Raw genomic sequence first — 25070 nt, forward strand, 5'->3', positions numbered from 1 at the left:
AAGAGTACAAGTCTCTTTTACATCGTTGTACAATTTTACCTGAGATTTTAATAAAGATTTAAAGTAATTGAATGCATTTTAATTGAACTGAGATTTTAATAAAGTCTATACTTTTAAAAATCCATCTTAAGAGTGGATTCCAAGAAAAGATTTCATTATATGTGTTTGAGGCTTGAAGAAAAATTACATATTTCTCTCCCTGATGAAAGCATAACCCTATTCATAATTAATTGAATTTTTTCTGAAATGAAAAGTAGTTTTCTAATGAAAAAATGTAATTTGTATTTATGTGATACTTTTTCAGTAATAAAAATACAACTCCCTTAGAGTGAATGAGAGTGAGGTGCACTACATTAATGGACCTATTTTATTGAAAGGAAAGGGAGGGCTGGAGTTGTTCAGATGGGTCCAAAGTAGACTACGTGGGGGTACCACATGGCTGGTTGTAAATCTCTGACCGCCCCAGAGAAGCAAAGCGTCTGACTCATTTTACTAAGCAGAAGCCTGCATTTGCTGCTAAAGGAAGCAATGTGGCATTTTATCCAAAGAACACAATTATGGTAATTTGTACTAATTGTCACTCACATCCACAGTTTCATCAGACAGCCTAACTACTTAAAAGGCTTCGGTGGTCTCTCCTTTCTGAGAAATGTGCCGGGAAATTTTCAGGACCAAAGAAGAAATCTCATAAATAATTTAAAATAGTGCACATGTTATAATTTTTATATATGTAGGGGCAAACAGGAATAGGTACATAGAGCCCAGGAGTGTATCTGGTGTTTTCCCAAAAGCAAGTTTCGCAAAGGGCAGAATTCATATGACACATTTTCACAGACAAAATTAATTGCAGGGATTTAAATTAAGGGACATCCAACAAAAATCTTCCTCTGCAGTTTCCTTTTTATAATTTGTTTTTTCTCTTTTTCCTTAACATTACAAATGTTAAGGAAAAGAGAATGCCTAATCCCAAACACTCTGGCCATGTGCTTTCTTATACTCAAGGTGGAGAGAAAAAAAAAAAAAAAGAACAAGCGTGGATTTTGCACAGAGGTGATTTTCACATTCAAAAGTCATGGAACTTGTATTAGTTTTTATCTCTTAGTCATTATTTCAAATTTAAAAGTATAATTTTTTAACTCTTAAAACAACTATGTCGAGGAGCAAGTATGCAAGAAATATATAAATAGTAATAACATTATATATTATATCATAATCTTATCATCATTAGAACATTTATCTGATAATTCTCATTATTAATTCCAAGTCTGATGAAGGACATAATATTTTCCATATTTTTTAAACAACTTAATTGTAATAACAATTTTGATCAAAATAAGACGTGAAGCTGTCTCATTTGTGTTTCAAGTAAGATTTCAAAGCACTTTTTTATGGTATCTTTAAAATAACCCAGTGAAGTAGGTATGAGAATTAATACTATTTTTATTTTGCAGTTGTGGAGAGTAAAGCTCAGGAAGTTAGTTAACCAGAATGAGGTTATAACCTAGTAAGTGAAAAAAATTGATGCAAAAACCCAAGATTTTCAAATATCTTCTATTAATATGCCTTACTACTATGCGAAAATATTCTTTGGTAGTTACAGACACATTTGTTCATAAATAAATCTATAAAACACAAAAATCTTCTGAAATGTTTAATTCATATTTGCCTATTTATTTATAGATGCTTAAAGTTGATGTCTTTAAAAATTCAGAAACCTCTTGTTGCTCTTCTAAAATTACTGAGAATATATGTTACAGAATATTAGATCTCCTTCCCAGAAAAATCAGGAAGATGTCCTTGCAGATTTTACTAAAACTAAAATAGTTTTAGTACTAATATTTAATTATTTACATAATTTATATCCATACTAAATCAGTCTGCAAAGAAACTGCTTTAGTATCAGTTATAACAGAAATGATAATATATACTATTTCTGGAATATATACTCTGAGTTTTGCCAACAAAAAATAACTCTCTATTTGTAAAACAAATATTTTAAATAATTCACATATATTTTAGTGGAATTTCTTTTTTTTAATCTCTGAATGTTCTTCAGTATAAAAACCTATATATTATAAAAATAATTCATGCATATTGTAAGAATAAAATCAATAGTAATAAAAATGTTTTCTTTTAAAAAAAATTAAATTCGGAACATACATGCTAACGTTGTTAGAATTTTTATTCAAGATAGTATGTAATTGAACAATTATTTAAAATAGTCAATAACAATGAATTGGCTCTTATGGTATAACATTTTCAAACTTAATAGTTTAAATAAAAATTAAACGGAAAAGCTCATGTGAAAGTTTGAAGGGAAACAAAACTATATAGCACTGACCTGTGCTTAATAAACCCCTAACCAACTCATCTATGTTATGGTTGTATATTTATATTTTATTTATCAGAGATTATGATAAGATCTTAATTGATATATAGTATTCTATATTCCGGGGGCTCTTTTATTTTATATGCTGGCTATCAATTTGCAATTTCAAGCATATAATTGAAAAGAAGCACTTGTTTTCCAAACCAAATTACAAAAGCCCAAATGAAAGGTGAAAAATTCTTGAGCTCATTGTTCAAAATTCACCAGATCTCATTGCCAATATTTAGAACAGGCCTCAGGAAGGTGATTTAATGGCCAACTTGTATTTCTCCCAAAGCAAGTGTCAGATTTATATAATTTGTTGTCCTTTAAAATGTGAAATTACTAATCATTCCTTTCACCATGCTATCAAATCAGGCTCTGGCAAAAAAAAAAAAAAAAAAAAAAAAAAGATTTCTCCTAAAATGCATAGTATTTATGGTTTAAGATCAGATCTCACTCTACTCTCTATATTGCATGTTTCTTTTCTTTAACAGGAAAACCTTACAGATAATCGGCGGCCATAAACTCACATTTTAAAAGGGTAAGAGACACTTGAAGCACAAGTACAATTAATAGCACCAATGAAGGAGGGAATGAAGGGACCTCCTGTGTATGGATTAGTGGGCACAGAAGTCCACTTCAGAAAAATCACCACACATAATTTGACACAAATAATAATATCTGCTCAAAAAAGGCTCACGACTGAGCTCCATGTGCCCTCATGGAGAAAATTACTTCTGATTGAGGCCACTTGGCAGGCAAGTGTAAGGAAATCTGAATTTCAGCTCTACCACTGCCTCTGATTTATAGATATTTAAACACAGTTGCCAGAATTAATAGTCTTCATGTATATAAATATAAATATTTACCTCATTTCAAAATGCTAATAATTAGCTATAGATCCTAAATCCTTGAATGCCATGGTGCTGAGTGTCAAGCCCATAAGGCTGTTAATTGTCTCTCAGAATGAGTAGGAAATTCCTTCCACATTTTATAACTGATGAAGAGTAGAGATTACTGGGAGATTCTGGTGGGCACAAAGAAATACTTCCATTTCCAGAAGGGGAGATAACTGGGTACTTGGGAACCATGGGAATGGACTACAACTACCTTAGCTCTCTGAAGGTGAAGCTGACACTAGGAAGACTCACAATACCTGACAATACGGGTGGCTGTCCAGTGCATGGTACAGCCTTCCATTGAGCCTATGCCAAGAGCTGTATTAAAGAAGCTGCCCCTGGGGGTGGGAGAATTTTTCACTTGTTCGTTGTTTCCACGATGTGCGCTTCGTAAAGGCAAATGGAATGTTCAAAATTAAGTAGTCCCACTGTGTATACTGGTAACATAATTATGGAATAACATGAAGATAAAGAACTGGATGGTTAAGAAGCAGTTTGAGAAGTACTCACTCCCCAGATAAATGAATTTATGAGAAAAATACTGCTACAATTTCAATTACAATTGCTAAAGAAATCCCTGAAAGCCATCCACAGCCACTGCAGTAAGAGCTAGAAGGTGACAAAGGACACGTGAAGGGAAAAAAAGGAAAAAATATATATATATGAATTCAGAGGAAAGAAGATCAAAATAATCAATACTACGACAACATGCAAGAAATGGTAAAGACCAAATATCAAATCAAATATATGTGTCTTCCAACATGTGTTGTCTCAATCAATAACTTCCTACCATGGCAGCCTACTATAAATCAGACCAACCCTCACCTTAATGTCACATTGTCTCCGTTCATAGAAATTCAAAGCACTTCAGAATAAAGCACCCAAGAAAGAAATTAAATTATGCAGAAATTAATATACATTGCCAAGTATGAAGAAGAGAAAGAAATGCCAAATTCTATGGTTTTGATGCACTCTCCCCCAAAAGATGTCCTTTCTCTTAAGCATTCACTGGCATTAATTTATTAGAAATTATTTCAATTTGGTTTTGCGTGCCTTCTGATTAAAACACGAAAAACACATTGTCATAATGGAACTATAGAAAGCATTCAATCTCCTCTCCATGCATTAATATTCTAAGCATTTAGAGGCTGCACAAGACTAGCCACCTAGCAAAATGAGACTGTTTCAGAATACTGGGCAGTCTTGATTGCAACTGACAGGTGGGAAGAAAGTCGCATTAAAATATTATCATTCCCAATAATTACAATAATCCATCATAACGTGCTCAGAAATTCTACTAGGTGAGTTTCTTCTGAAAACATACAAATATTTCCAAACCTTTTTATTTCGGTGTTTCTTAATGTATGACACTTCAGATCATTTTTATATCTGATAGTGTTATTAATATTAAAACTTCCACCACAAACTTTATAATTTCACTCAAGCACAGAACAAAGAATGCATACCATTGGAATAATGGAATAAATTTCTCAAAATCTTAATAAATTAGTGAAAACGAAAATGATGTTGTCCCTAAGTTGCCAACTCCTATTTCATGCTCTTTTAAAGTCATGTGCAAAAGATATACTCAGACAAAGAAATGAAAAGGAATGCAAAGCCTTCTAATATATATAAAACATAGATATCTCAAATGGGAAAATTTAAGCAATAACATATATTCATGCTTTAATTATTACATAATAATTGAGCCACATTTATCACATGATGCTACCTTTCAAAAGGTAGATACGAAAATATAAACTAGGGATAGAAAAATCCTGGGTCACATTTAATATGCAATACACAAATGTGCCAAAATTCTATACAGGCATACTGTGTTTTAATTGATAGGTAAAAGGAGTTAAAATAGAATTTCCGTTCTAAAATTATGTTACATTTTCTATATGTGATGGAAATGAGGTGGTGGACTGATATTTAAACTGGATATCTTATTGTCTAATACCCCTGTATTCTAGCCTCATAGCTCCTTGTTAAATTCAGAAATGATTTTCATAAAACACACAATGTAAGAAAGATTTTACATCTAGTAAGATGATTTTAAGAAAGATTTTAGGTTCCATACATTCTGTACATAGATGGCCTGCCCATTCAATCAGAAATAGTAAATAACAACTCTAAGTCAAAAACCAGAAATCCACAAAAGTGTGTCCCTTCCCATCTCGCTGGGAAGTAGGAACATTTCTCTCTTCAGAGTACTAATATCTTTTTATTAATTTGATCTGGGGCAGATTTTGTGGCTCTCAATCATTCCTCTCTTAGAGTTTTCAGCTGTTACACTCAGAATTCCTTATGAATCATCATTACCCTGTAGGCACACCTCAAAATGCTTCTCCCTCGGTTCCTATTACATTTGTCTCATGCATATCCCACAGCGCCATTTAATGAGAAGGGGCAGGGAAGAGCAATCTCTTTGGACAGTGCAAATCCAAACTAACTCATGTAATTGAGCTTAACAGCAAGAATAAAGCCTTATTTCTGTAGTCTAAAAAAAAAAAAATAGTATTTAAACGACCAAGTTCTTCTGCAGTCACTCACTTTCAACAATAGTTGCATCAGGGGATCTAGTAGGAAGGAAACATTTTTATTAATTTTTCTCTTATCTGCCAGAAGAATGTTGATTTTTTTCATTTGCATTTGTTGCCTGCAGGTAGCAGACCAGAGAATCATATAGCGGAAATTCTTCTTTTTGATTAATTTCTTTCCATGTGTTATGTTATTTCTTATATATAATTGATTTTGGGCTTTGCTCATAGCTGCACATCTTTTTTATATCTACACCAACCGTTGTCCTTCAATCTAAAAAGTTGAAGGAAATTACCTGAATTTTGTTAAGTTTATTAAAACTGAGATCTGTGAATATTTAAATTGAGTTTTGAAATGTTAATGTAAAAAAAAAAAGATACTAGAGAATTTTTAATGGAGGGTTCAATCTGACCATATTCCATCGTATAAGGAGAGAAGGGGGTCAAGTTTTGTTCAAACTGTTTCTTTGGGGGAAAAAAACGAACTCTTTGATTTTATAAAAATAGAGTAATATTCTCTGCTGCAAGGTCTTTGGTCATTTTTATAGATGGAAGTATTAATACTTCTTATGCACAAATCTGAAAACAATTTAAATTCTTCAGTTCCCCCTGCCCTCAAATGCTTTGCTTTGGGGAACTTCACATTAACTGAATATAAAGTTAACAAGAAAATAGCAGTTTTGCTTAGAACATATACAAACCTAGGAAGCAGCAACTAATCTTACATAGTAGCCTAACCACTGATACCACAGGAAACATAAAGTCAGATGAGGAAATATGACAAATTTGAACTAGAATCTCTAATGACTACTCTCAGGAAGAAACTCAGGCATGGAAAAAATTCAGTTCATTAGTAAATGCCTTGTGCATTGACCCAGGAAGTCAGTGACAGAGATGGCATTGAAATTCAAATATTTTGTAATCAGGTCTCCCTCCAGAGCCCCATAAAGCGATTTTCAGTTTATTGAAGATGGTGACTCTATCATAAAGAAATATGAGAGTATATTCATTACTAAAACAATATATTTTTATATGATTGTGATGTATTTCAATAATAAAAAGCCCCTAATTGGTAATAAGCACAAAAGATGAAACGCTTATACATTATTTTGTTCTCTTTATGAGACTTTCATGTATTCATTTGTTCATTCTTTCTTTATTCATTTAAGCAGTATTTATTGAGGGTGAAGAACATGGTAGGCACCGTGTTAAATACTGGGATAACAGCAGGTACAAGACGGATGGCCCCTGCAGAAGGGGCTGGATCATCTAGCTAAGGAGACGCACTTTATGCACACAAGGGCTGAATTTTATTTTTTAAAAAGAAGTTCCATTTTAACACAGTGAGGGCAGGAAAGACTTCTTGGCTATCCTAAATTCTAGTTATTAGTGCATTTTTCTCATTTCTTCTGTTAAATTATAATTCTTTTTGTAATAAAATTGAAGACCAAGTCAGGGAGAGAGCATACTGAGCATTTTTAAAAAATATCGAGACATAGAGTGTTAAATTATTACTAATTATATTGTTGGAGGAAGTTTATTCCACTTGACAGTGTGAAATCCATGGTTTCTTCCTGGTTAGTCAAAGGAGGTACCAATCACCCTCATCCTGCTGGCTGGGTTGGGGATGTGGGATCAGGCAAGCAGGAATTTTTCCCCCAAGTGAATACTGCTGTCACAACAGAAACATCACACGTTACCCAGGATGTGTGTATAGTACATTGGATTTTTAAAAGCACTATAAGTAAGAAAGGAAAGGATCTGAATCTATCCAACAGAACCTCTTATATGTGATACGCGGCTGAGAACTGTTTGTTAAATAAACTAATCGAAAGTTATAACCTTATAAACGTATGCAAGAAAAATATATATTTTCTTTCTTTTATCTTTTTTATATGACACACAATGTCACACAAGTTTCAGGTGTGCCTAGTGATTCAACTTCTCCATATGTTATGCTACAGTCCCCACAAGTGTACCAAATCTGTTACCATACAATGCTATTATAATACCATTGACTCTATTCCCTATCCTATACCTTTTATTTTTGTGGCTTATCCATTCCACAGCTGGAAGCCTGTATCCCAATTCCAGATTTCATGATATGCTACATAGTCCTTAACTACAGAGTTACAGTAACCCAAACAGTATGGTACTGGTACAAAAACAGACACTTAGATCAATGGAATGAAAAAGACAGCACCTAAAAAAATCCCCAGGCTTTTACAGTCAATGAATCTATGACAAAGAAGGCAAGAAGAGGCAGTGAGGCAAAGACAGTCTCTTCAAAAAATAGTGCTAGGCAAACTGGACAGCTACATGCAAAAGAATGAAACTGGACAACTTTCTAACACCATATACAGAAATAAACTCAAAATGGATTAAACACCTAAATATCAGGCCTGAAACCATAAAAATCCTAGAAGAGAACACAGGCAGTAATTTCTCTGACACTAGCCACAGTAACATTTTCCTAGATATGTCTGCGGAGGCAAGAGAAAGAAAAGCAAAAATGAACTACTGGGACTACCTTAATATATACTTTTTTTAGAAAGGTCAAAGCACCATCAAGCTATGGTCAGTAGTTTTATCTAACAAAGTGAATTCTGCGAAACTAGTTGACAATGTCCTCCATAGTTACATAATGAAGTGAAATTAGTACAAGCAAAAGAGATGTGATTTTTAAAAATGATCCTATTTAAGGGGAGATATAAAAGAATAGAGAAAAAGGGCTTACAATCTCTTGACTCTAGAATGGATATATATCTCTCTTCCTAAAGCAAATCAAAGACAATGTGTATGTTGGTTTGTAAAGTCAGTCACAAAAGCACTAGCCTAGTGGATACTAAACAAAGCACTCTGATGACTAACTTTCTTACACAATTTCTTACAGCAAAGATGAATCAAGCATGGTCCTTAAAAACATTTAGTACCTATTTCTTTGTCTCATATGCAACATACTCATATGAAAACATCCAGGAGGTATAGCTACATGCAGGAAATGAAGGAAAAATATCAATTCACTGCAAGGATATGTGGGGGAAAATGTAATTAGAAGAGAAAAATCAACAAAACCATTTGCATCATATTTGGGTCATTGTATATACAAACTTTTTTTCTTCTCAACTAATAAAGTTTGAATCTCACTTCCATCTCACCAAATAGATCAGTTTCCCTTTTTTAAATTTTTTTAAAGATTTCATTTATTTATTTGACAGACAGATCACAAGTAGGCAGAGAGGCAGGCAGAGAGAGAGAGAAAGAGGAGGAAGCAGGCTCCCCGCTGAGCATAGAGCCCAACGCGGGACTCGATCCCAGCACCCTGAGATCATGACCTGAGCCGAAGGCAGCGGCTTAACCCACTGAGCCACCCAGGCACCCCCAGTTTCCCTTTTTTAATTCTTCATTCAAATAACACCATTCTTACCCTGCTTTATTAAAAACAATTATCTGTACAATGAATTGTTGATTGAACCTTTTGGGAAAAATTATAAAATAACTGCTCTTGAAATGATGCCTGACTTCAACAGCTGATTACAATGAGTCTGTCAGCAAACAGTGGCTCTCCAAGTGTCGTTCTTAGACCAGAAGCATTAGCCTCATCTGAGAACTTGTTAGAAATTCCAAATTAATTACCAGACTCGACCTCAGATCTGATTTCAGAAACTCTGGGGGGTGAGACTCATCTATTTGGGTTGGACAAAGCCTGCAGGTGATTGTGATGCATGTCCACCTTGAGCTCAACCAGGCAGGGACAGAAATGCTACACAGAAGTTACTTTGCAACAGTAGCGATTATATTTATTATTGTCATTTCATAGAAACAGTATAACATCTAGCATTTATTTCATACAGGCATCCTGGTGGATGAACGCCTGTGTACAGCAGCAGGTGGTCTAGAATCAGACTACTTTTCACCTGGGTCACTCGGTGTAGTCACTTCTGAGAAGTGGCAGGTTAGTTTTATTTCCTCAGTTCTGGTTAAGTGTGGTCCCAAATAACGCTAGAGTGTCCAGAAACTGCTCAAATCACATCGTTTCAGAGACTCCGGGATGGCATTGCTGTGGACTGTAGCCATTTGGGGCTGATCCCAAATGTTGCTTCTCTGTGCCCTTCTAGGAGTCCTGATGATGCAAACTGACCAGGGAGTTGTTTTACCAACAAACCCCTCCTACATGTCTGGCTATGGTATAGAAAGAAAGTCTTTATGGAAATGGGACTGCATCTTAGTTTTTTTAAAAATTAAGGTCTGACCGTTTGAGGGTCTTCAAGACCAGGGGCCTCAACCAGCACAGTGTTCTCTCTTCTTCCTTTTTTGGGGATCTACCATTTCAAGTGATAAGAGGAAGGGCACTCTGCTGGACAGAGCTGGCCAATCAGTCAATCCGCGGCAATCAGCGTGCAGCCAGTGGTCCCAGCCAGGTCACGCGCATCCCCCTGCTCGTCATCCCTTGCTCCAAGCCCTTATAATCAGGACGGTACACAACCCAAGTGTGATCTGTGGGGGTTTTACGGAGCAGCATCGCGGCCAACCCTCGCGGCTAACCTCCATAAAGGGCTCCCAGTACTGCGTGTCCTGGCACCACCACCTCGAACCAAGGAGTCAAGGTGAGGGCAGCTCCAGAAATCTGTGCCATTTTTCACAAATAGGTGTGGCCTCCTTCTCCTGGAATGCTGCCAATTTGGTCTTCCGTCTGGGTTTGACACGGTAAATAATGATGAATATTTTCTCTAAGCCTGTACGGTCCTGCACGCAGGTTATTTGCACAGCCAGAAAAAAAAAAATCCTCCCACAAAACAAAGCATTGTTGTGTCTCCCCTGTATCAGCAGGGATACCAACTTTATAAGAATTTGCCTAATTTCACAGGTGTATACGTAATTCTCCAAATTTCCATTCTGGCAGATCTCTTTCATCTTTGGGGGATGAAGGAAAACACACCTGTAGTTGCCAAAGCCTAGCTCGATGAAGGGGGCTTGGTGCGTGGAGGTACAAGCAGAAGCAACAAGCTCACTTCCCTCTGATTGTGACCTGCCCTGGGATACGGAGCAAAGGGGCCCTTCGTAACAAGTGTTCTGTGCTGTCATTAAAGCACCATAAACGCACGTTGATTCAGTACTTGTGATCATCTCAAGAGGCCCCAGAAAGCACTTCCCCATAAACTATATCTTCAAAAAGACTTTTACTTTATACCAGCACATTACAAGAGTGTCTAAAGACACAGAGGCACTCTATATAGCTATATTTTCAAGAAGAACACTCACTCTCCGGAGAGTTAGGAGAGCAGGTAGGGTGCCCGTTGATAACAAAGTCAGCTTATCCACCCAGCGTCACGACCTGGAGGAAGCATCTAAGGGCTCTCTTAAAAAGAAAATATCCTCTGCCTTTGGCAACAAAGCCTACGATAGAATAAAAGCAAGCACCTTTACAAGCAGAAGTTATAGGGGAAGCCAAAAGGGGGAGAGCACACATAAAAGAATTCTCCTCCGGTGGCGTACAGCTCTGGCTCTCCTGTACCTGCCTCGTAAACCCCCGCACCAGCCTCCGGGAGACACAGTCCCGCGCTGTCTGCCACGGCGTCTGGGTGGCAGCAAATGTGGGAAGAAAACCGGGCAGGGTAGCTTCTTTCCCAGGGAAATGGTTATCTCATTTTTTCCTTTAAATTGCAAGAGTAACAATGCCTTTCCTAACTTCCGAAGGGGGTAAGTTGCAGTTACTGTTTCAGTATTGAATATATAGCTATACTTAAGGAAGACCTAGAAAAGTCCTCACCAGTAGCTACTCAACCCTGAACGTCCTCACGCTTCAACCAAAGAAAGGCACATCCCTGCCCTCCAAAGTTTTTGATATCAGACTTATCAAGACTTCCCTAATATTCACTGCGTGGGCAACAAGTACAGGCCCATTTGCGCTCTGAAACCCACAGTTCTGACTCTCATAAACAGACAAATACATCTAACTTGAATCATCTAGAAATACACGTCTTCCTGTTTTCAAATAAAGTTTTGCCTTAAACACGGATGTGTCTTTTTTTTTTTTTTAATTTAATTTGCTTTTGGTTTCTTTCGGTGGTTGTTCTTGGTTGTCATTTTTTCTGTTGGGCAATTACTACTTAGAACCAGCACCGTGTGAATGGCATGAAGCAAACTCTACGGATGTTTTTTATATAGTTCATAATCTTCACCCAGTTCACATGTTATTTTCTACTGTTGTTTAGAAAAATAAATCTATCGGCCTCCTTACCCCATGCTTCTATATCCCTAAAATATTTTACGGTTGGCTTGGAAAAATATAAACAAGTAAATCCTACCAGCACAGGCAAGAAATTAAATGAATGGATGGCACTGCCATGGGCTGCTGACTGTATGCTCAGTCTGATTCCCCCTCCAGCTGTTACTACCCTATGCTTTCGGACAACCAAAGGAAAGGACGTACCTGTCACCCAGCACCACACCATACCATGCCATCTTCCCCATTCCAGCATTCTATCTTCGAGTACATTTGGCTCTAGTACCCAAGCAGTATGGAAAAGGTGTGTGAAAACAAACTCTGCCCCCCTCTGCATTCCTGGAGAAAAATCCTGGTGCCTATCATTGGCTCTACCATCCTCCTCTTCGTCACCAGTCTTATCCTCTAAACTCTATTATAATGGACACAAATACTAGTGTGAATTAGATTCGCTCTGCAGTTTTGATTAAAATGCAGACTTTCAGACTCACTCCCCCAAATGTAGCAGCTTGTGGATAGCACCCAGGAATCAGCACTTTGATCCTGTTCCCCACGCTGTTCACGTACAGGCCACATGTTGGGACACAACTGACGTGCTCCAAACCAGTGGAAAGAGGAAAGTGGAGCAGATCTGAGTTATGACATTCCTACAACAGTATGCGGGGAAAGATAGGAGGGGACCATTATCTGTCATCAGTAAATCCATGAGGTCATTTTGTTCCTCTATATTTAGTTCTACTTTATTTGAGAACACCTTATCCTACACTAGGGGTTATGTCGTAGGCACTGAGAGATTGCACTCATTAATTCTGTAGCATCACTTTCTAGGAGGCCTCCTTTCCATGTCTGAAGAGACATACAATATCAGTTTGAGCAGATATTTTATCCATCAAACTTGAGAATTATTCAAGTGCCACATGCAGATCTGGCTGATGGAGAGGTTTTGTGGGAATTCCATTCTATCACACTTCCCGTGCTCTTTGGAAATCAAGCTGCGACACAAATGAAGCAGTTCTAAATCAGATTGTGGAAGTCATTACCTCTTTTTTTGTTTGTTATAGTAGTAGTAGTAGTTGTTGTTGTTGTTTTTACAACACATGGTCCCCTTTGAAGAGTTAGCAAGGGACTGGGGTCAAGGGGAGCACAGGTAGATCTGATCTTTTTACAAGCTGTTGATAAGTTGAGGATCTAAAATATTCTCACCAAAATCTGCCAGGATTTCATACGCAGCTACAGGAAATTTCACAACTCTTTGAAAGAAGCAATATGGTAAGTGGGGAATAAAGTGCAAAGTGTATGTGTACGCATGTTTGGCAGGGTTGCAAAATTGTGAGAGAAGTTCCTTCGATGAGAAAGTTAGAGATAGTCTGATTGTATTTAACACAACTCAAAGCAAGCCAACTTGCCCTAATTTGGTAAAAGTACTTAAGAACTATACAAATCAGCAAGGAAAATAGAAGAAAGGAGTAATTCAGATTCATACAATGTTCAGTTATAAATTTTTAAAGCAGCTGGTCTTGTTATTATATATAAGACAGAGCAACATCTTGTGTATCTGGGATCATTGAGGAAGCAGACATTAAAAAAATAAAAAGGATGTGACAGATCATTAACTCAACCATTAAAGTTTAAATAAATTTAGAACAAAGAAGGAAAAAGATATCCGTCTGTTTGGATTAAAAAAAAAAAACCTTTCTAAAATAGGTTAGATAATAAAATCTATTTTCTACTCTACAGAAGTTCATTTCTAAGAATATGTTCGAATGAATAAGGACACAAAGGTACTCCTTAAAAACCCCTATGAAACCAGCTGAAGCAACAATAATGCACAAAGAACAAGAAAGAACATTTCTTGATTGCGGGGGAGGGGACCTGCTTATCCTTTAGCTTCCTAACTCATTTAGATCTTTTCTCTGAACTGTTTCATTTTCTATTATTTGTAATAAGAACTCAGGACCGATGGCTAAATCTGCATTTTATCAATAACCACAGAAGTCCCTTAGAATGATGAACCTTCCACATGGATGCAATTTTGGTCCCTTTGCAATGCTGGTGAGATCACAAATCTACCCGGAACTCTTGCTGAACTAAGTATCTACCTGCCCCTAGTCAGGAACCATGGAAGACACCCCACTCTACATCACCCTGGCTTGGCCATCCCCACCTCTGAAAAGGAGAAAGAACAAACAATCAGGACAAAGCTGAAGAAGAGGACAAAAATCCTAGAAGGTGCTAATCTTTGGTTTTACAGCCTGGACATCTCTTATTTCATCATGTCAAAGAATATAAATTAAGGGCTTAAGACTGAGGGGTTCAAGACAGGGGAGAAATTTGGCATATAAGCCAAACTATATGTTAATGACTAAGAAAGGAAAGTCTTCCCAGAAACATATTTATTTTATAAAATTGAATAATATTTTAAATACTCTTCACGTTTTCAGTTAAATCTTACAGACACTCAAATAAGCTAAATACATAATAAGAAAAGACTATTACAATAAAATCTCAATAATCAAAATAAAAAGTATAATGTTAAGCAATACACAGCACACCTGATGGTCCAGAAAAACTGAATTAGTGATGATGATGAGAAACGATGAGAAACCACATGAGAATGCAGAGAAAGATAAGAACAGGTTAAAAAGACAAGGGCAAGAGGAAGACTGGTTACAAAGCAGCAACCCACTAATAATAGATTATTCTAAATTTAAGTTAACTTAGGAAACAGTGAAGTGACAATGTGTATAAATATTCAGAATCTCCATATATTAAGAATTTCAAGACCTGAAGAAAGCCCTCACAATATGCAATTAATACGCAAAATCAACATCAAGTACACCTTTGTTATATTTTCAAAGAGTGAGAATAAAGAATCATCTTTATATCCCCAGATCTTTCTGTTCTCAAAGCTACTAGAGTAGATCGCCTAAAAAGAATTAAATAAACGGCAAAAAGCAGAAGGAAAACCCAGCATTACCTCGTGGGGAGAAGCTGTGAAAGAACAATATATTCAGTTGACTCTGAAATTTATATGTGAGGTTGACCAAAATAGTCTCAGGTCTGCCAGGCCTCAGAAACAACATCATAAGCCATCGTATCTGCAGACTCTATTAAAAGATGTTCTCCCAGTTTCAGGGAGATGAATTATTAACCATTAAGAGAGACAAAACTGTGCTTAAAAATAATTTGCAGGGAATGCTAAAACTTACTAAAAGAGAAAAGGATTCTTCTTTTAAAATGTCAAAATACAAATAAAAGAAGTTGATTCTAATGAGTCTAAATGCTTGTATGAACTATGCTAATAAAGTAGAATTTATACAATACATATTAAAAGAGAAATTATTTTCACAAAATTAGCAAACAAATTAGATTAACAGAAAACAGGGAACTGGGGTGAAAAAATAAAAAAGCAAAATACCCAATTTTTATTCCTCCCTAAAAAGGGATTGAATTATTTGGGTTTGATCATTAGATAAAATTAAAGAATTAGGTAATTCTTTAAGATAACATTTAGTAGATCTTTTGCCTACCATATGTTTAAAGATATTAAAACCAAATAGTAACATTTCAAAAAGGACAAAGTTAGAATATAATCATTAGGAACACAAAAACAGAATGCAATACTAACAAGTTTAAGAATGGAATAAAAAACAAAAGCATATTAATATTTTTCATTAAACATTTAAGAGTGTTAAACATGTTTCCAAATGAAAGCATAGGCAAAAATTTAGCAGTCAACGTCAAGAAAAATATAGGAATGCTGAAAATACTGGTATCACATAAGATTTAAGGAATTAGCAAATTAAAATTATGAGACAGTGATAAAAATCAATAATACCATTGAGTAGAAAATATTAAGTCATTATCATAATGCCATATATTGAGGAATCAAAAAATAACAGAATTTGAACAATATAATTAACATTACATTGTATTGCATAATAGAACCTACATCAACAAAATTAGATGTTTCCTACATGCTGTTTCCTACAAATGAAGAATAAGTTTTTAAAGAACTCATAAAATGTTTATAAACACTGACCAAATATTGGGTATTCAAATAGTTTTGAAACAATTAAATTTTATTATAAAACAGTGCAATTAGGAGGGATACATAAAGTTAAAATAACTTAGAATTTTTCTCAAAAACAACTTTTTAAAAAGTATTAGTGATATGGTTTTGGTAGTCTTGTGTTTAAATACCAACTTTCTTTCCTACTAGTGCTCTGACTTCAGCATACCTAGGAAAGGCAGCAAAACGGCCAGTAAGAACTCCACAGGGTATGTAAGACACCTTGAAGGCAAACAATAAAATGCGTATGGAAGATCATAGTGGGAACACGCAAAATCGTCTTAAAGCATCAAAATGTCTTTGAGCAGACAGACCCAGAGATTCTTTATTAGTGAGGGAACTTGAATAAAAACTGGTAATTATTTAAAAAATTAAAAGCTTTTTGAAATGTATTAGAGGAAACAGTAAACACAAATGAAGTTTGAAGAGAAAAAGAAAATAAAACATTTTTTAATAGGGCAGATCATTATATTAATAAACTTAAAAATAATATGCAGGGAACAATAAAACTTTCTAAAGAGAAAAAGATTCTTTTTTAAAATGTCAAATTACACATAAAAGAAGGAAAATGCAAGATTTCTCTTTAAAAAGCTTACTGTGTTTTTTTGTTTTGTTTTGTTTTGTTTTTAAAGATTTTTTTTTTAATTTCCACAGACAGAGATCACAAGTGAGACAGAGATCACAAGCAGGCAGAGAGGCAGGCAGAGAGAGAGGGGGAAGCAGACTCCTTGCCAAGCAGAAAGCCTGATGTGGGGCTCGATCCCAGGACTCTGGGATCATGACCTGAGCCGAAGGCAGAGGCTTTAACCCACTGAGCCACCCAGGTGCCCCTGTGTTTTTTTTTAATTAGGCTATCTAAATTGAAAAATGGTTGAAGGAATAATTTTAAATGCATATTAAACAATTTCAATAATTAAAAACTCCTAGGATTAACCTCATCCAAAAATATATATGGCATTGAAAAAAAAAAAACCCACAAAATTTAATGAGAGAAAAAATAATTTGTTTTACAAAAGTGGCTGCCTAACACACCCCTAGAAGTAAAAATCAAATATTGTAGAGATGCCAATAATTGCCAAAGTAGTTTAAATATATTATGGTTTTCTATTTTTAAAATCCTCGGAAAATTCTTAGGAATTTGAAAAAAAAAAAAAAAAGACTCTCTAATGCCTGATAGAAGTTTCCAGGATGAAGGAAATGTTCTATAATTCTGCACTGTCCAATGTAGTAGCCACTCACCTCATGTGACTATTTTGAGACTTAAAATAGAGCTAATGTGACCAAGAAATGATTTTTAAATTTCACTTAATATGAATTAACATAATGTATGTTTGTCCATATGGGGCTAACGGCTGCCATATTGCAAAGCATCTCTAGATCATCTGGAGGAATAAGTAATTAAGAGTTGCAAACACAGTCCAACCCAAATATATATCAGAAGTGCATATATTCCAAACTTAAGACAAAATCAGTACTACAAAAACATCACCTCTTACCATGACTGTGGTAGTAAAATAAACATTTAGCAATGATTATCATTTGTAAGAATTCAATAGGGATTTTTTTAATAGAAAGAAAGGATTAGTTAATTAATTAAGTTGAACTCACTACTTAGCAATTTAGAAGGAAAAGTCAATTTAAGCCCTCATCAGACATAATTTGAAAAATAAATTTCAGGTTGCTTTTTCAAGAAGTAATCAGAACGTAATAGCCATAAGATACAGAACTGGTTATTAATCAATTCTTTGGACTGGGAATGATATTTTAGACACAAAAGAAATTATAAAGCAATAAATAAATGGACTTAAGTCTAAATAAAAAGTAAAAACTAAAGCCTATACCTAAATATATTTAGAGTTTTATATGTCAAAATATAAAAAAAAAAACCCCAAATATAACATGGGAAAATATTTTCAGCAAATAATTTAGATAATATGTTAAAGCTTTATAATGATTATTAAATTATTCAATCTTTTGGAACATCTCTGTGGCTTGCCTCCTCCTTGTGTTTACGCAGTGAGTACGCACCATGAAAAAGGAGACAAGATCCCTGCCTTCAGGGTAGTTATGTCCAGTGGGAACCATAGCAACTAGATCAGTTTAAAAAAGAGGCTTCTCAAGCTCCAAAGAAAGGAGTAAGAAGTGATTCCTCTGTCCCTTAGTCCTGCATCAACTCCATCAGCAAGTCTTCAAAGCTCTCCCTCTGAAATGTAACCTAAGCTGAGGGCTTCCATACCATCTCCACTTCTGATCCCCAGTTAAAGCCACCTTTCTCTTTTACCAGGGCTGAGGCAGTGGCCAGATTTCTCATCTAAATCTAGTCTGGAGGGGCGCCTGGGTGGCTCAGTGGGTTAAAGAAAGCCTCTGCTTTCGGCTCAGGTCATGATCCTAGGGTACTGGGATCCAGCCCCACTTCAGGCTCTCTGCTCAGCAGGGAGCCTGCTTCCTCCTCTCTCTCTGCCTGCCTCTCTGCCTACTTGTGATCTCTCTGGGTCAAATAAATAAATAAAATCTTAAAAAAAATAAATAAATGAATAAATAAATCTAGTCTGGGCAGTAGAGACACATAACCCAGGAAAACTTAATTTAAAACCTGCTTTACCAAATTATTCAATATGGGACTTGAGCAAGTTACCTAAGTTCCATTTTGTTTTGTTTCATTAATCCATAAAATTAAGACCAGAATTACGCACACAGCATGGAAATCTTAAGAGGTTTAAGCAATGTATTTCAATGCCTCAACTTGGAACTTTAGTAAACCTGTTTGTCTATTACGGAATATTAGTAAATGTTAGCTATTAATCTGGGATCGATGTTCAAATCTTGCCTCCAAAATATTACTTCTTTGACCCTGAGCAAGTCTCCTTATTTTCTTGTGCCTCCTTTTTCTCATCTGCAGTACAGAAATGACAGCGGTCCTACCTCCTATCATCAATTTTAAGATGAAATAAGTTAACAAGTATGATGTTCCTATAACAGCACTTGACAATAAACATTAACATATATATAAATATATAATATATATAAAAACATGTGTTTTTATATATGTATCAGAAGTGCACATATTCTAAATATAAGACAAAATCAGTACTATAAAACAATTTTTATACATAATAAAAATATAAAACATTTTATGTTATATATTATATATATATAAACAATTGTTTTATATATAAATAATGAACATATTAACTATTAATTATTCTTTATGTATTCAAAATGGAGTGTACTTTAGTTATTAAAAATAATGATTAAGCTTATTTTGCAATGTGTTTCTTTTTTTTTTTTTTTTGCAATGTGTTTCAAAGGCTTTACAATTGTTCAAACTCAGAATGATTAATTCCACTGTATCCTCAGAAATAATTAGAGAAGATGACAAAGTTCATCACAATATTTGTTCTAGGAGAGAAGTTTTAGAAACACTCTAAATGCCAACACAGTTTGATTTCAAAAATCATAAATCCACATCACTGAGTGCTATGAAATCTTTTAAAAAAGCAAAAACAAAAACCCTCTTTCAGAAGAGAACTGACAGGGAAATGTTCAATATATATTAAATGAAAACAATTAAACAACATGATCCTTATGTAGTTAGCTCTAATCAGCTTTAGATTAGAAAACCAAATAACTAAGTTTGCCAGGACTGATCCTAATTACTTTGAGTGAATGAAAGCTCTAAGTAAATTTCAGAAACTCTTTTAATTGGACTTGGTGTCCCATATTCTGCTGAGTTTGTCTTTTTTCCCCCTTGCCTGTATATCAATTAAAAAAAAAAAAAAGAAAGAAAGAAAGAAATACACAATTTGGCTAGTAGATATTTCTTGAGTTATAACTAATGTTTCCTTTATATGTTAGCAAATTGTATTTGCAACCTGTAAGGGTGTAGTGTGGCTGATTAAACTTTTCACCATGGCTCAAGACACTTTGATATAAACTCGTCCACTCCACCTAGTACTTCCACAATCCATCCACACGCCTATCTTGCTAGGGAGAGGGAAGAGACAGAGGAAAGCAACTCTTCTAAGAAAAGAAAAGAGGATGCCTAAACTCCCAGTTTGTTGTGCTACTAGATCACAGACCACAAGTACGGTCCTCTTATATAGCACAACAAACTACTGAAAATGTTAATAAAAAGTAGCAATTATGGAAAAAGTCTTTACTTGCATGGAACAGAATTGCAGGTGACAGATGTTGCCATTTCATGTACCTCTGAGACCAAAACCTCCTCAGTGGCTCCATTAAATACTATCATTTTACAGACGACTTCTAACACAAAAGAACAATCATAAAAAGAAAGTACAATATACCATAATCTTATATGGTAGCCTTAAAATTAACAGGGATCATGAACACATTGAGAAACATAAAGAAAGACTTTTGACAGTAGTCAACAAAAAGCATTACACCAAAACTGCTCTGCCTTAAGGTAATAAACTTTTTTTTTTCTTCTTCATCCTTGTGGGTTCCAGAATATTTATTAGGCATTTATTAGGCAGAATATTTATTAGGCATTTGTAGATAAGGTTATGTTACTTCTTAAATTACTTAATTATAAAATCTGGTACATCAAATCAGATTAAAGCGGTTCTCTTTTATATCTAACTTTTTTATTATGATATCTATCTTTCCTATGACATCAACACCTAATGATTGCTATGCCTGTAAAAGGGAGGAGCTGAAAAAGATAAGAGATGATTTAAGGAGATGGAACAAAAGTGTGAGAAAAACGCAACTAATGAAATGATAAAAGTAGAACCAATGATGGCACCGGTGGTCTGAGTAATTGGTTAGGGTGGGGTGTTTGTTCAGAGCTCAAATCAAGATAAAACTATATTTTGGGAGGTTTCATCTGTGTTGATTTCTTGAGCGTTGTGTAATTAACACCATCATTCACACTTAATCAAATTTTCAGTTGAAAATTACTTTCTTATAATGTTACTAGAAATATTTAAATGCTGCATAATTAATAACAAATTACTTAACAGAAGGCACAAGGGCTTTTTCTATATCATACGAACACCTCAGTATTTCTATAGCCATGAAAACACAGTAATTTGCTTTTAGTAGCTTTATTTTCTTGACCAGCAGTATTGGTATCTTGTTACACCCCTAAAGGCTGTTCTAATGCAAATAAATATTATCAGGAACCTTCCTCATTGTCCTTGAAATGCAACCCGAAAAGTAAGCATGATAGATACACACTAACTGAAGATATCTGTGCCCTCCCCAAATCAGCAGATGAAGAATGTCTTCCCTGATGTTTGAACCCATCTGCATTCCTCACTTCTTTTATCTAAGAAGGGTCTTTTCCACACTGAATACTTTCTGCCTTCAAAGAGCCCTTAGCCTGTTCTTCATTCCCATCCCCACAAATGCAATCTGCAAGTCTCACTGCAGAAATATGTTAAAAATAAGGGTTCAACTCTTCCCCATTTCAAGGACTCAGACTGAATAGGTACAGTGTTCACTCCCGCCAGGCCAGAGAATGGAAGGTACTCATAGTCTACCAAACACACATGCTGCTCTTTTTGACAGGAAACCCAGAAAAATTCAACAGACACAATGGAAAAGTATCCAATCAGTCAGTTTTTGCATATTCAACCACAGCTAAGGAAAATGCCATATGAATGTTTTCTCTCTCTTTCTCTCTCTCTCTCTCTCTCTCTCTCTCACACACACACACACACACACACACACACACACACGTTTCATTCTTTCTTTGTTTCCTATCACGGGCCAGCTTTCCTTGACACATGCTGGCTCTGAGAGGTACAGGTAAGCATGAGCAGGGAGGTCAGAGGAAAAAATACAGAAACGCAGTATTTTTGGAATCAAAAAATAAGATAAAAGTGTACACAAATAGGGGCGCCTGGGTGGCTCAGTGGGTTAAAGCCTCTGCCTACAGCTCAGGTCATGATCTCAAGGTCCTGGGATGGAGCCCGCGTCGGGCTCTCTGCTCGGCAGGGAGCCTGCTTCCTCCTCTCTGCCTACTCCTGATCTCTCTGTCAAATAAATAAACAATATCTTTAAAAAAAAAAAAGTGTACACAAATAAAGGACATGTCATAAAGAGTCACAAGCTTAAACACTTGAAGACACAGAACTTTAAAAAAATGAGTAACAGGCTCTTTGAGGCATTAGTTTCAGAATTCCTAACATGAAGTGTCACTTGGAAAATACTTAATTGGTTACAGCCTACACCGGAGATGAGTTGTTGGTAGACACTCTTCCATTTAAACTTTGAATTGTGTAATGGACTTATTAGCATGATGCCTGATACAAGGGTTCAAAATTTGTCAAGACGTTACATTTGAAAGACTTCTATCAATAATCATAGCATGCTTTTGGAAAGGTAATAACAAAAGCAGAGTGGGGGAAAACAGCAGACAGATCAATACGAGAAAAGCATGCTTATTTTGTTATCTTGGACTAACACATCATCTACCTGGAATGAGGAAGTGACTCGGCGAGGGGACTCCATTTAGGAGAACCAGAGCCATCAGATCTTGTTCTAGAAGTGTGGGTGAGGGTCCTTATTTTTTGTGGTTAATGAGAATTTGACAAAATGTGAGTCCCACCATCTCTAAAGTTATCAGCGTCCAAATACACTAAGAATTTAAACCCTCCTTTCTAATTTATGAGAATATAAAAACAGGGTTTCAAATTAGAGGGGACACACAGAAACACTAAAGATAAACCTTTGTTCCACAAAACAAAAATAAACTTCCATTTGAGATTAAAGGAATGCTCTCCAATCTCTTTAAGAAATATTGAGAGAAAGTGCAAAACTGGAGGAAGTACGAACATAGAGCACAGCAGCTTCTGCAGAGGAAGGATTGGGTTGGGCCCTGGGGACATTCTTTGCAAAAACTCTTGCTTCTGTGTCATGGAGATATGTAGGAGCTGTAAGAGCCTGGACCAGACCCAGGAGAAACAAACTAAAGATGTCTTACCTTCCATAGTTCTCATTTATTTGTGATTTATACTGAATTACAAAGTTCTAGTCACAGACACTGCCTAGAGACCACAATGGGAAAAGGACCAGAAAAGGCTGTTACATACACACACACGTGCTTCCAGAAAATCAAAAGAACCTGCATATTGGCACAGACAGAGGAGTCCCTTGTTTCACAATTCCAAGTGCTGCTTCATGAGGATAAACTGATTTTAAAATGTTAGAGGCATGAAAAAATACTACTCAAAATTCAACTCATTTAATGCCGCACCCTCTAATTTATTTTATTGCCTCAAGGGTGGAAAAGGCATGTTCTTCACTGTCTGTGAAACAAGAAGCAGCGCCAAGCTAATGCTAATGGGAATTCTGTGGCCAGAGCCCACACTCGAAGATGTCTGTGCACACTTCAGTTTGGGATTTACCGGCTTTCACAAAAGGGCATAATGGAATGAATGCATCCCAGAAGAGACAGCCTTTTCCATTAAAACTTTTTCTGAAACATAGCACCTACTCAGCCCTCGAGAATATGAAACATCTGAATTACACTGTGTATACTGCTCTATATGCAACTTGTAATAACATTTTTAAACGCTCTCAATTTCCAGTACTATTAAAAGAGTAGGTTTCTTTGAAACAGAACTAAAGAGTAGCAAATTCCCTAATGAAAAAAACAACAGGAGAAGAGAAGTGATACATTTCTATAAAGTAGCAAACATCTTTAGGAATAAATAACAGAAGGGAACAGTGAGGGAACCCTGGTGTATTTCCAGGGAGTTAACAGGTCAATAACAGACACATTGTAGGAAACATCTCCTGAACAAAGGTAGCAGCAGTGCTCCTGGAAAAGTTCTCTGCTCTGACTCACACTCCCCACCCTATTGGAGCATTTCAATATGCAACCAGCAGTCGGAAGCATTTTAGGTCTAATTTTCCAAAATTTCAATCTTCAAATTGGTAACTTTCCAAATTAGAGTCACGAATGGGAAGAATTCTCACACAGACAGAAGATACGTTTACTTATTGTAGCTTTCACGAGTATACTGGCACTTTTAATTAACAGTTTGTGAATCGACATCCAAAATCTCAAGGAAATAAATATACACAGTGAAAAATCTCACCAAGATTTTCCTTGCGCAAAATGAGTTTCTTCCACTCAAGACTGTCTGTGCACAATGACTCTGCCACTGCCAACTTACTTTAATACAAGAGCAAGTGACTGATTTGTCATAATATGAAAAATGTTAGGGCTGAAATTTTGTCTTTGCATTAACTGGAAAGAAGAGGTCTTCTTCCAAAAAGTTGACCTCTAGCTGCGGAAATACTAAATAAGCATCTTTAATTCCTTTTAAGAGAACATATGTTGCTTTTAAGTGTTCCCCTGAAACTAGACATTTACCCATTACTGACATATTTCACATTTCAAACCTGCCATAATAACCTTTCCAGTATTATATGCCCAAATATTTTTATTAGGCTGCTTTCTATGCTAGCCTCTCTTCCAAATGTGTATAGTTTGAAAGCTATAATAGTGTTTATATAAGGTATATATACTTTTATAAAATATGTAATAATTATACAAGTGTTATGATACATATATTTACAAATATATATAAAATTTTTTATAAATCAAACTTTGCATTAGATGGGTCTTCACCGGGTTATTTGGTCATTTGTCATAGACTTTAAAACTGGAAGGTGCCATATGGTTTATAATAATGAAATACCTTCATTTTACAGATAAGAACACTGAAGAATGCTTAAGTTTTTCACAGAACTAGGACTACACACCTGCCCTCCTATTTCTCCATCCATCCTTATAACACATGGTAGATGAACAAGCCTCCTCCCCATCACTGATTCCCAGTGTTAAGACTTAAAACAGAATTTGATTTAAGGTAAAGAAACCTGCTATGTGACACCACAAACAGTAACAAGAATTGCAAAAAAGAAGGGAGGAGTGGCTAGAAAAGTTGGTCCAATTTTTTGTGTATAGATTGGGGGCTGA

General features: G+C 35.6%; 1 protein-coding gene across 2 annotated transcripts in view; it reads right to left on the minus strand.

Annotated features, from left to right (window-relative positions):
* The window catches only part of ZFPM2 (zinc finger protein, FOG family member 2), a 453035-nt gene that overhangs the window by 359263 nt on the left and 68702 nt on the right, over positions 1–25070 (minus strand). The window lies entirely within an intron of this gene.

Source organism: Lontra canadensis, unplaced genomic scaffold, assembly GCF_010015895.1.
Source record: "Lontra canadensis isolate GAN:19392208 unplaced genomic scaffold, GSC_riverotter_1.0 scaffold15, whole genome shotgun sequence".
NCBI classification, from domain to species: domain Eukaryota; kingdom Metazoa; phylum Chordata; class Mammalia; order Carnivora; family Mustelidae; genus Lontra; species Lontra canadensis.